At 41.6% G+C, this 12,747-nt stretch overlaps 1 protein-coding gene across 1 annotated transcript in view; it reads left to right on the top strand.

The window, feature by feature from the left end:
- Window positions 1-12,747, top strand: part of VSTM2L (V-set and transmembrane domain containing 2 like) — a 135,143-nt gene that overhangs the window by 92,893 nt on the left and 29,503 nt on the right. The gene's annotated exons all lie outside the window — the stretch shown is intronic.

Raw genomic sequence — 12,747 nt, 5'->3', positions numbered from 1 at the left:
AAATTACTGTAAGTCCAGAGGTTTCTTAGCTCGGATATTACTCTGTTTTGGAAGGCTTTTCTTGTCTTTTTTTCTTTTATACAACTGGTGTATTTTATTGTTTGATCACGTGGACTAATTTTTATTCTACTTGTATAGTCATTCTCAGTTAATTTCTTTATTATGTCAGGATTTCTGTGCCCAAGTTGTCTGTGCCATGCATGAATGCAGTTTGAATGTCATCCTCCTTGGCAGTATTAACCACCTCATTGCATTTCAGCTGATACAGTTCATTTGTAATTTTAGAATTTGCAAGTAATGCAGGCCATAGATGGGTCGAAAATCGGCCGATTTTTTGGCCGAAAATAAAATCAGCCGATTTTCGGATCGTTAGTGGGCTAATTGTTCGGCCTTTTTTCGGTATTTTTGGCAGATTTTTTTTATCGGTAAAGTTGGAAAAAGATCGGCCGATTTTCCCGGCAATTATGGGCAAATCGGCCGATCTTTTTACTGATAAAAAATCTGCGCATGAGCAGTGACCTGCAAGAGGAAGACAAAAAGAAGAAGAGGATGAAGAAGAAGAGGAAGAAGAAGAGGATGAAGAAGCAGAAGAGGAAGAAGAGGATGAAGAAGAGGATGAAGAAGAGGATGAAGAAGAAGAGGATGAAGAAGAAGAGGATGAAGAAGAAGAGGAAGAAGTAGAAGAAGAGGATGAAGAAGAAGAGGATGAAGAAGATGAAGAGGATGAAGAAGAGGAAGAAGAAGATGAAGAAGAGGATGAAGAAGAGGAAGAAGAAGAAGAGGATGAAGAAGAAGAGGATGAAGAAGATGAAGAGGATGAAGAAGAGGAAGAAGAAGATGAAGAAGAGGATGAAGAAGAGGATGAAGAAGAAGAAGAGGATGAAGAAGAAGAATTCCAGTCCGGCAAAAAGTGTCCCTGCAGAGAGCTCCGCTATTTCTTTGACAGTGCTTTGACATTTATAGCAGTTGCAACAATGTATCTATTTGTTTCCGAATAAAAACATCTGTATTCGAATACAGATAGATACATTGTTGCAGCCACTATAAATGTCAAAGCACTGTCAAAGAAATAGCAGAGCTCTCTGCAGGGACACTTTTTGCCGGCTGTAGACGGGATGAAAATCGGCCGATTTTTTTTTTACCGTTCCTGGTAATGTCGGCTGTTTGAACAACCGATTTTTCGGTTTTTTAAAGCAAAATCGGCCGGTTTTCTCCCCATCTATGGCCTGCATAAGATATCCCCTTTTGTGATGGCACAACTGTCACTTTGGAAGGTCACTACATTGCCTTATTTTGTGAGCTTCTTCACTGAAAAAAGATTAGTTCCAAGAGCAGGGACATACAGGACATTTTTCACAGGTATCTCTCTGGTGACACTCTGGGAAATAGGTACAGTAAAAACAAAAATCTCTTATATTCCTTCGGATTCCATTATTTGCCCATTAGATGTAGTGATTTTTTTCTTTTTTACTCTGGTCAAGGTGAGTAAAGAATTTTCTGTCATTTCTCATGTGACTCATAGCTCCCGAATCAGCACACTATTGCAGGCCATAGATGGGTCGTTAATCGTCCGATTTTTCGGCCGAAAGAAAAATCAGCCGATTTTCGTACCGTTAGTGGATTAGTTCGTCGGCCGTTTTTCGTGTATTTTGCACTTTCAGATTATCGGTTATGTTGGGAAATTTGCGGCTGATTTGGACGATCGGCCGATTTTCCCGGCAATGATGGGCAAATCGGACGATCGTTTTAGCAATAAAAAATCTGCGCATGAGCTGTGACCTGAAAGGGACAGAAGTTATGGGATGAAGTTTATGATTTAGTCGGACGATTTTTTTATTCTTTGGTGGTTACGTCGGCCGAACGAACGACCAAATTTTCCTTTATCGTTCGTCTATGGCCTGCATAAGTCTGCAAAGGTGAGGTGCAACATTTGGATTGAAAACGTATTCAATATCTGAAGAAAAATCAGTTTCTTCCTTCACACGTTTGGCCTTTTGTAGTTTAATTTGTTTTTGCATCCTAGCTTTCCAGCTTCTGCAGTCTGCTTTTAAATGACTTTGTTTCTTGCACACAAAGCATTCACATTTTTTTGTTGCATGTTACTGATTTTATTCCTATTTTTCATCTTTAAATCAGACTGTGCGATAGAAGCACTGTCACTAATGATGCTTTCTGTTTTATGCTTATATTCATCCATAAGCTTGCCCTTACCATGTTCCAGTACCAGTTCATCATCTGCATGTGCATCAAGTGCTGTGACAAGCGTTTCATAGCTTTCTGGTAAACCACTAAGTAATAGTGCTGCGGCATAAAAATCTTTTATTTCTTCTTCTATACCTTTCAGGCATTCAACCATTTCCAAGGCGTGCCTTATGTAATCCTGAATATCTTGGCCTTTTATCAGCTTGGTTTGGTATAGCTTTCTAATCAAAAACAGTTTATTGCTGAGATTATCTCTTTTCATGCACCTTTTGTTTTTCTTCCCACATTTCTTTAGCAGTTTCACACTTACATGTATGTATGATTTGATCTTCTTCTATGCTAAGAGAGATTGTGCTCTGAGCTTTGTGATATTTCTCTATCCGTTCATCTGAAGGGTGTTTTGGACTGACTTAACTCATACATTTCCAAGTACCTTCTCTTTTAACAGCATTTTCATCTTGAATTTCCAAGACTGGTAGTTCTGGTTTGTCAGGTTTGCAAATTAAAGTTTTGTTGCAGCTGTGTTGCTGGCCATTTTCTTTTATTCTTTTGCAGTTTTCTTTCTATTGCTGTATTGTGCTCTTCTTTTGCTGTAGTCAGCTACGACTGGGTTTCTGGGCCCATAACCTGTTAGAGATTCTATATATAGCCCTACAGAGCAGATCGGTTCACAGTCCAAATTTGTTTATCTGTTCTGTCTCTGCTAACAGGAAATAGGAACTTTAAAATAAAAAAGACATAGAGTTTATTCATAGATGCAGCTACAAACATATAAACACTGCAATCTACTGGTTGAGGAATATATCTCTATTGAACACTGAAGTAGTTGTTGTAAAATACATGAACAAAAGCTTACCAAATGCCCCTATTCAAGTCATTGAAAGCATGTCCTAAATGACCCTTGTAGGGCACTTTAGGAAGCTTTTGCCTTTAACCACTTGTCCTCTTGAGGATTTACCCCCCTTCCTGACCAGGCCATTTTTTGTGTTATGGTGCTGCATTAATTTAACTGACAATTGCGCTGTCATGCAAAGCTGCACCCAAATGAAATTTACATCCCTTTTTTCCCACGAATTGAGCTTTCTTTCGGTGGTATTTGATTGCCTGTGTATTGTTTCGTTTTTGTGCTATAAAAAAAAAGACTGACAATTTTGAGAAAAATACAATATTTTTGACTTTTTGCTATTAAACATGTTCATTAAAAAAAATGTAAAAAATCAAATTCCGTCATAAATTTAGTCCAAAATGTATTCTGCTCCATGTCTTTGCTAAAAAAAATCCCAATACTGTACGTGTAAATTAATTGGTTTCCGTGAAACTTATAGCATTTACAAATGGCGGTATATATACTGGGACTTTTTTTAATTTTGCCAGTAATAACAGCGATCAGCGACGTATAGCGGGACTGCAGCGGGCATTCTGACACTAGGGGGGAACTGACTTGGTGTCACTGACATTCCCAGCGACACCAGTACAGTGATCAGTGCTAAAAAAAAAGTACTGACACTGTACTAATGGCACTGGGCAGGAAGGGGTTAATATGAGGGCCGATCAAAGGGTTAACTGTGTACTGGGAGTGGTTTTACTAAGTGCTGTGTCCATGTGCTTCACCGTAAGCACACTGTTTTGCATGGCTGTGCTCTGCACAGCCATGCAAAGCAGTGTGCCCGAGCTGACAGGGAGGAGAACTTTTTTGTTTACAAACAGTTCTCCTCCCCATCAGAGATGCTCGGCAGTCACCGGGCGCAGGTGAATAATCATTGTCCAGGACCCTGTGATTGACAGCCGTGGCTGCAAATGGCGGCGCGGGTAGGGTGCATGCGTGCCCCCTACCCAGAAATCCAAAATCACGTATATATACGTGATTTTGCCTACCCCTGCCGCCCTGTAGCAGTATTTCTGTTATAGTGCGGTCGGGAAGCGGTTAAAGTGGTTGTAAACACTTACATATACCCAATGCAGTGACTTGTCTAAGGTGATACACGGAGATTAAACATATCCTCCTACATAATTTGTACCTGTTTATTTTTAGCCATCTGTCTTCTACATTCTTGTAAAACTCAGAGATGAAAAGAATTTTTCACAGACTCACACAGCAGGGGGCAGTTACACATTGTACAAGAGTACTGAAAGCTGATTGGAGGGAAGGAACACTCCCCTCCCCCCTTCATAAAGTTCACAGCAACAGAGCTGAGGCTGTCAGTCACAGGCTTTGTGCTGGAGATCCCTCCCTTGTCACCTTTTTAACTCTTAGTGTCAGTCCTGTCTCATACAGATAGCAGAGGAACTAGACAGCAGAGAGAAATTACATTTTGTGTTTTGGGAGAGGAAAGTAAACACTATAGAAATATGTGTTTTGTTATTATTTCATGTCTGAGGTTTATAACCACTTTATGGATTTGATTAAAAAAAAAACTTTTGGCAGCACTCTACAAATGTCTCCTAAACATGTAAAAAATGCACTATAAATGGGCTTCAATTTTATGTGCAATTCACAACAAGTATTTCTTTTTAACATTATGTGAACTTAAAGGGTAAGCAAAAAACGAAGTGGTAACTCCAAATATCCTGGCCACTCCTCCTGACCTTGCTGCACATGATGCCCGTGAGGCTGGTGTAACGGTCCATACCATCATGTGAGTGCGCTAACCAATGAACACTTAGCATTATTAGCACTATGATAGATAGTCACTCCAGGAGCCGTGTATCGCGGTGTAAGGACTGCTACACTGGTGTCATATGGCTTTACTGGCAGCACAGCTGCTATGTGCAGCGGGGTCCGGAGGGGTGGCCAGAATATATGGAGTTAGTTCACCTTTCCATTTCTTGTTCACCTTTTAAAGTGTAATTCCAGGAAAAAGTTTTGTACATACCACAAGCAGGGCCGTGGATAAGGGGGTACCACCTGTTCTCCTGTACAGGTCCCAGGCCAGCAGGGGGGCCCAGGCAGCTGGGTGAATTGAATGTGGGCAGGGAGGGTGATCGGCAATTACTGGAACTGATCCCCTGTATGGCTTTCTGCAGCAGCTGAAAGCTGGCTTTTTCTCCTCTCCCTCCAGCTGGCTTTCAGCTGCTGCAGAGGGAGCCATACTAGGGATCAGTTCCAGTAACTGCACCCATGCTTTTCCCAATCTGCCCAGGCCCCCTTATGTGCCCCCACCCCTGCAGTGCTGCTGGCTTCCCTCCTCTCCTTCCCACCGGCAGCTGCAGTCATGCAGTAGGATCCTTCAGAATGGAGACTGGGGGAAAGGTCTGGTAAATATGTCTCATTTAGCAGCCCCTTCCTTTCCTGAATGAACACAATTAGTGAGTGGTAACAATCACTCACTGTGTTCATTCATAACTGAAGCCTAGTAAACTGTTTCTTTTCGAGGGGGCCCTGTCAGGTTGGCTGTATGAGGCCCCGTTGTTTCTAACAGCAGCCCTGTCCACAAGTCAAAGATGCTACCTGTAATAATGATTTCCCTAGGTCTCGATCGCTGCTGTGTATTGTATCATAGGTGATGCCAGAAAATACAGCCAGTGCTATACTTCCAGTGCTTCGACAATGAAACTGGTGGCTCTCATACACAGAAGTCCCACTGTCATTTTAACCCCCCCCCCCCCCCTATTTTATTGAACAGAATACTAGTCTGTGAATGGACAATGGGAGAGTAGGAATGGTTACACCACAGGATCCCTTCACTGTATGGAAGATGCAGTGCTGGAGTCATAATGCTCTACTTTCTGGCAACCACTGAGGATGCCGGAGGATATGCTTCCATTTGAAAAAATTTTGAGCTCCGGGATAGTACCTGAAGATGTAACCTCTAGGTCAGTCTTTCTCAACCAGGGTGCCCAGGCACCCTGGGGTGCTGTGAGGTTTCTTCCGGGGTGCCTTGGCAAAATGTCTAAAAACTGCCCAAAACATGTATAGAAGCCGGTGGCTGGTTTTCATTGTGCACCATTACGACCTTCTAGCTGCTAGTGTCCTGACAACCAATGGCATCATCAGTTGATAAGGAGGATGTCAGCTGTCTGCACATTGTCCTAGTTTGACCTTCTCCTGCCCCTCTCCATCAGTGCTGGGGTCACATTAGCTCAGTGATGGAGAAAAACTGAGGGAGAAGAGAAACAATGGAATACTAGTCAGTACCAGTGTGCAAAAGTGTATTTGCTTTGGAAGAATACAGTTGTGACCAAAATTATTCAACCCCCACTGAAATTGAGTGTTTTGGCCAGTTTGACATTGCTTTTGATCATTCAGTCATCTTGCTTACATTTACATTAAAGAGGCACTTGTAGGTCAGACAAATATAACATAACAGTTATAATGAAATAACCACAAATGTCTTTTCTGTGCTCACAGCATTATCAGTTTTATTCAACCCCCAAGTGACATTCAATCTTAGTACTTAGTACAGCATCCTTTTACAGTTATAACAGCTTTTAAACGTGAAGCATAGCTTGACACAAGTGTCTTGCAGCGATCTACGGGTATCTTCGCCCATTCTTCATGGGCAAAGGCCTCCAGTTCAGTCACATTCTTAGGCTTGCGCACTGCAACTGCTTTCTTTAAGTCCCACCAGAGGTTCTCAATCGGATTTAAGTCTGGTGACTGCGATGGCCACTCCAAAATGTTCCAGCCTTTCCTCTGCAACCATGCTCTAGTGGACTTGGAGGTATGCTTGGGATCATTGTCCTGTTGAAAGGTCCAACGTCTCCCAAGCCTCAGGTGTGTGACGGACTGCATCACGTTTCCATCCAATATCTCCTGGTACTGAAGAGAATTCATGGTACCTTGCACACGCTGAAGCTTCCCTGTACCTGCAGAAGCAAAACAGCCCCAAAGCATGATTGACCCTCCACCATGCTTCACAGTAGGCAAGGTGTTCTTTTCATCATAGGCCTTGTTCTTCCTCCTCCAAACATAGCGTTGATCCATGGGCCCAAACAGTTCTAATTTTGTTTCATCAGTCCACAGAACACTATCCCACAACTTTTGTGGTTTGTCCACATGGCTTTTGGCATACTGCAGTCGACTCTTCTTATTCTTTGGAGACAGCAAGGGGGTACGCCTGGGAGTTCTGGCACGGAGGCCTTCATTACGCAGTGTGCGTCTTATTGTCTGGGCTGAAACTTCTGTACCCACATCTGACAAATCTTTTCTCAGTTCCTCAGCAGTCACACGGGGACTTCTCTCCACTCTACGCTTCAGGTAGCGCACAGCAGTCGAAGTCAGCATCTTCTTTCTGCCACGACCAGGTAGCGTTTCAACAGTGCCCTTTGCCTTGAATTTGCGAATGATGCTTCCTAAGGTGTCTCTTGGTATGTTTAACATCTTTGCAATCTTCTTATAGCCATTGCCCTTCCTGTGAAGAGAAATCACCTCTTCTCTTGTCTTCCTGGACCATTCTCTTGCCTTCACCATGTTTGTAACCACACCAGTAAATGTCTAGAAGGAGCTGAGTATCACAGTCATTTTAAAGCTGCCTAATTGGTGCTTATTATGCTTGATTGCTGCTCGGTGACATCCACAGGTGTTTTCAATACCTGATGGAAAGCACCTGTATGAACCTCTGTTCTTCAGAGTGGTAGTCTTTAAGGGGTTGAATAATTGTGGCAATGAAGAAACCACATAAGAACCATTTACTACTGTATTACATAAACAATTGATGTCATTTTAGTTGCATTTGGGTAGTTACAACGTCCTTGTAGGATTTGATTCTGAATACAATTCCAAATGTACACTATAGTCCCTAAACCCCTTTACAGCATTGGGGGTTGAATAATTTTGGTCACAACTGTAAATCACCTCTAATGTTGGGTGTCCTATGTGTGTGGATGTTGCTGCGTTATATAAAACTATTAGAATCATTTTTCACATTTTAGAATGGGGTGCCTCAAGACTGTCCATAATTTTAAAGGGTGCCTCAGAATTGTCCATGATTCTAAAGGGTGCCTTGGGAATGTCCATAATTTTAAAGACTGCCTTGGGAATGTCCATAATTTTAAAGGCTGCCTTGGGAATGTCCATAATTTTAAAGGCTGCCTCGGGACTGTCCATAATTTTAAAGGCTGCCTTGGGAATGTCCATAATTTTAAGGGTGCCTTGACTGAAAAAAGGTTGAGAAACACTGCTCTAGGTTATATAAGATCCTTAGTGAATGGATAGGATCTGAACCTCCGCTATTCATAGAGAAATGGGAAGAGAGTTGGGTACAAAAATGAATGAGCAATAGAAGAATAAAATGTTTAAGTTGATGCACGGGGTGATGAACACAGTAGAAATGAACTATAAATGTTTAACTAGATGGTATTTTACACCAAGTGTGGCACATAAACAAAGAGAAAAAAGTTTGCCAATATGTTGGAGGGGATGTGGGGGAAAGGGGACAATGGCTCAGATACGGTGGGAGTGTTAAAAAATACAGAGGTATTGGCAAGACGTAATTCATTATATACAGGTGGTTTTGGGGATAACTATTCAAAAAGACCCGTGGGTGTGCCTATTTTATAGGACAGAGGTGTCGGTGAAACAATATAAAAATAGTATATTATACCATCTAATCAGTGCTGCAAAAGGTTTAATCCCCAAATTTTGGCAGGAACGAGTATGAGTACAACAATGAGGGACAGGATAAACAGGATCGAGTATATAAATAAATACATAAAAGTGCAGCGCTTAAAAAGTTACAAATAATCATAAGAAAACAGTGAAAAATGTGTCAAAAAAATGGTCCATCCAAAAATAAAATAAAAGAAAAGTCCCAGAGGCTGTGATGAAACAAAAGAAAACCAAGGACAGTTGTCATGTCACCAACCACTACTACAGAAGGCTTACCAGAAAGGCATGATCTCCTTTTTAGAGTGGTCAATCGCACTTTGTTAAACAATCCAGAAAGTCGGTCACTTGAATCCTCCTCCCGATCACCAGAACAGCAGATAAGGATCTTCCAAACAATGGACCTTAATTAGGGTAGCTAAACCATTCAGGATAAGGCTTGGACTCGTAGTGGAAAATATGCAAAGAAAGAGCACTCCACATAGTGTAAAACCATAATCACAACATTTATTTAAAGTATGGTTGCACTCACATGTAAGCAAACATCATTTGGCATTGATTGGTAAAAAAATCTAAAATTTCCAATTTCCAAAATGGCCACCGGCCGTTCGTGCATGTGCAGTAGCGTGTGTGCGTGGTTCCACCCTACGTGTTTCGTCACAGGTAACATGATCAGTATATAAATAAGATGGAGGTGTTATACCATATATATGAAGATAGAATGGAAAAATTTAGAAAGGACTGGAGTAGGTGATACGATTTTAAGACATCTAAACAATACCTTGAAGCAATGGGTGCCCCGATAGTAGAGCTGGAAAACTACACTGAATAAATGGACAGGTGCAAAGTGAAGAGAGAATATAGGGCTTAGACTGTGATTGGTAAACAGGATAGGAAAGGATTATTTGGACAGGGGTAATTTATTTGGGGAGGGAGGGATCAGGGGGGATGGAATGAGGGGTAAAGAAGTTATTTGGATTATTTGTGTTTTGATAAATTGCATATTGTTGATCTATGTAATGAAATAAAATTTAATAAAACATATTAATAATTAAAAAAAAAAAAAAAAAAAGAAAGACGCAGTACCTGGAGTCATAGTACTCTACTTTCTGGCATCAATGAAACTATGATTTTTATAGTACACAGCAAAAAAAAAATCCCTTAATGTCTTACAAAAGTTGTTTGGGTTGTGTCGTCAATGACTTGAATGGGGAATTGGTAAGCCAAATGTTGCTGTCAAAATCAACAATAAATGCAAAGTAATGCAAATGCATTCAAAAGTGAATGTGTGTGCGGATCGTTGATTTTTATATTATAGAACAGGCATTGACTTTTCACAGCATTTGGAAAGCTTCAATAACACAAAGCAAATGACTGTTCTCTATGCCTATGTGAGCAAGGCCTTTAATTGCCAGCACACCCAAAACTGATACTTCTGTTTATGGTACATGCTGAAGTGTTAAACCATCTGACATTGAGATCTCTGTGCTTGAATTCAGGGGTCCTCACCCCCGATTTTGCCAATATGAGGATTTCCCTCTTTCTGTGCTTTTTTTTTTTTGGGACACAAAAGTGAGTGGGAGCCAGGGGCGGACTGACCATTTGGAACTCGGGCACTGCCCGAGGGCCCGGGGTCAGTAGGGGGCCCCATGAGATGCCCCTGGTACCTTTTTCATAGGCTTTTTTGAGTTTGGGCAAGGACACATGGGCCCCACGATCCCTTACTGCCCGGGGGCCCCATGAGTTGTCAGTCCGCCCCTGGTGGGAGCATAAAAAAAAAAAATACTCCCAGATGAAAATGATTAGGAGTCCAGAATTATAGGAGGATCCAAGACTAAAAGAGTATCCATGATATATGAGAAGCCAGGGTTGACTATAACTTAAAGCTGAACTCCGGGATAATCAAATGTTGTCTTTATATTTGAATGTTGTATTTATATTTGAATCTAGGTGTGCTTTGTGTTAGACATGTGCAAAATGAAAACATTTATTTCATTCTGGTTCAAATTGACTCGTCAAGTTATTAATTTCATTTCTTTCGTTTCATTCCATTTATATGTTTTCAAGCAGATTCAAATTTTTCGAATGGACTCAAAAGTATTCGAATATGAATCAAATCAAAAATATCAAATCTATCTGAATTCATTGTGAAGAATAGCTGGGTGGATGCTGCGTTCTTAACAACCATGACTCATCTTCTGTCAGCAAAATGTAAACTAAACAAATGTCAATTTAAGAATTTCTTTAAAAAAATGGAGTGGGGTCCCCCCCCCAAGATCCATACCAGACCCTTATCCAAGCCTGCAGACCATCAGGCCAAGAAATGGGGGGTCCCCGAACCATACCAGAACACATGCCTTTAACCTGTGGGGGTGCTTTGAGGCAGGGGGGCTCTGTGGACGAGGAGCTTATTGGAATCTGGAATCCCCCTTAACCCAGATCCCCCCCCCATATGAAGTAAATACATAGTACCCCCTACTCATTCACCAAAACATTTTTTTAGACTTTTTTAAAATAAAAACTCAAACACTGTTTCAGTGTCCCAAAGCAAATCCAGCGTTAATCACGATGAACGCCGGCTGCAGACACGAAAAAACAAAATATTTAAAAAAAGTTGCACGTAAATGTTTGCCCCCACCAACTGAGAGCTCTGGTTCCACAGTAAATAAACAAAGGGGCGGGGTCACCTGTCATCAGATGACCATATCCTTTTGTTTATTTACTGTGGGTGGGATCCAGAGCTGTGTCAGTCACCAGGAGGCAAACGTTGCGTGCTCAATTTTTTAAGGGGGGTCAGCGGCTTGCAATCATTGTGATTGATGCTGCATTTCATTCGGAGACATGGGGGGGTTGTTTTTATGATTTTTTAATAAAGGACTTTTAAAAAAATGTTTGTGTTTTTATTTATCTTTGACACTTTTTTTTAGGTGAATATACCCCATACCCCCTACTGATTCACATGGGGAGGAGCGGGATTTGGAGACTTTTAGATTCTGATAAGACCCCCGTCCGCAGACCCCCACAACCACTGCCCAGGGTTGCGGGGAAGAGGCCCTTGTCCTCGTCAACATGGAGACAAGGTGCTTTAGGTGGTGGTAGCACCCCCCCCCTTGTTGAGGGCATGTGGTCTGGTATGGTTCGGGGGGGTGCTTGCTCGTCCCCCCCCCTTGTTGACCTGTCAGGCTGCATGCTTGGATAAGGTCTGGTAGGGATTGGGGGGGACCCCCACGCTGTTTTTTTTTTTTATGTAAACCAGTATATGTTTTGTTTGCATTCTGCTGATAGCGGGAATCTCGTCCGGCCGCCCGCTCCTTAACAACCAGCTATTATCAAATAATGCGGATCATTTGTTTCCTTGCTTTGAAGCTTCCTGCTTCAAGCATCTGAATGAAACAAATGAACTTCGTTTGTTTCATTATAATTTATTTCGGATATGTTGACATTCATTACTGTTGTCATTTGGAAATTCGGATACATCCGAATCTCCTAATAACAAAAATGTAATCCGCAACAAACCACACATGTCTACTTTTGTGTATTTCTTTCAGATCTGTGTAGTAATCTAGTGTAAAACTTTACCTTTGTGTACAAGCTTGATGTGATAAAGACCGGGCACTGCTGCTCTCTCTCCTTATGCAGGATGACGGGTCCTGTCTCCACCCCCTCCTGTAGTTTTCTGCATACAACCTGTAGTGGGTGGGGCCTACTGAGTCCCTCCCACAGTGCTGCTCTCTGCATCGGCTATTTACAGCACAGTGGTGAGCTCACTGCTACTTATTACAAAGTAATATGTGGTTTTACAAAGACTTTTGGTCCACATTTGGTGGATTTATGTTCTTTGCGGCTATTAACAAATATATATGAATGAAATTTTTTGTGTCTGGCATTCATCCTTGAATATTACCTTTTGGGTGGATTTACACTTTTTACAGAGTTTGTACAGGAGAAACGTTTACTGTCATGTGTTTGTAGTTACTGTCATGTTAACATTAGCTATCTGG

Source organism: Staurois parvus, unplaced genomic scaffold (assembly GCF_062004578.1).
Source record: "Staurois parvus isolate SC_StPar_1 unplaced genomic scaffold, SC_StPar_1.0 ptg000137l, whole genome shotgun sequence".
Classification (NCBI taxonomy): domain Eukaryota; kingdom Metazoa; phylum Chordata; class Amphibia; order Anura; family Ranidae; genus Staurois; species Staurois parvus.
This window is presented reverse-complemented; position numbering and strand designations above follow the sequence as displayed.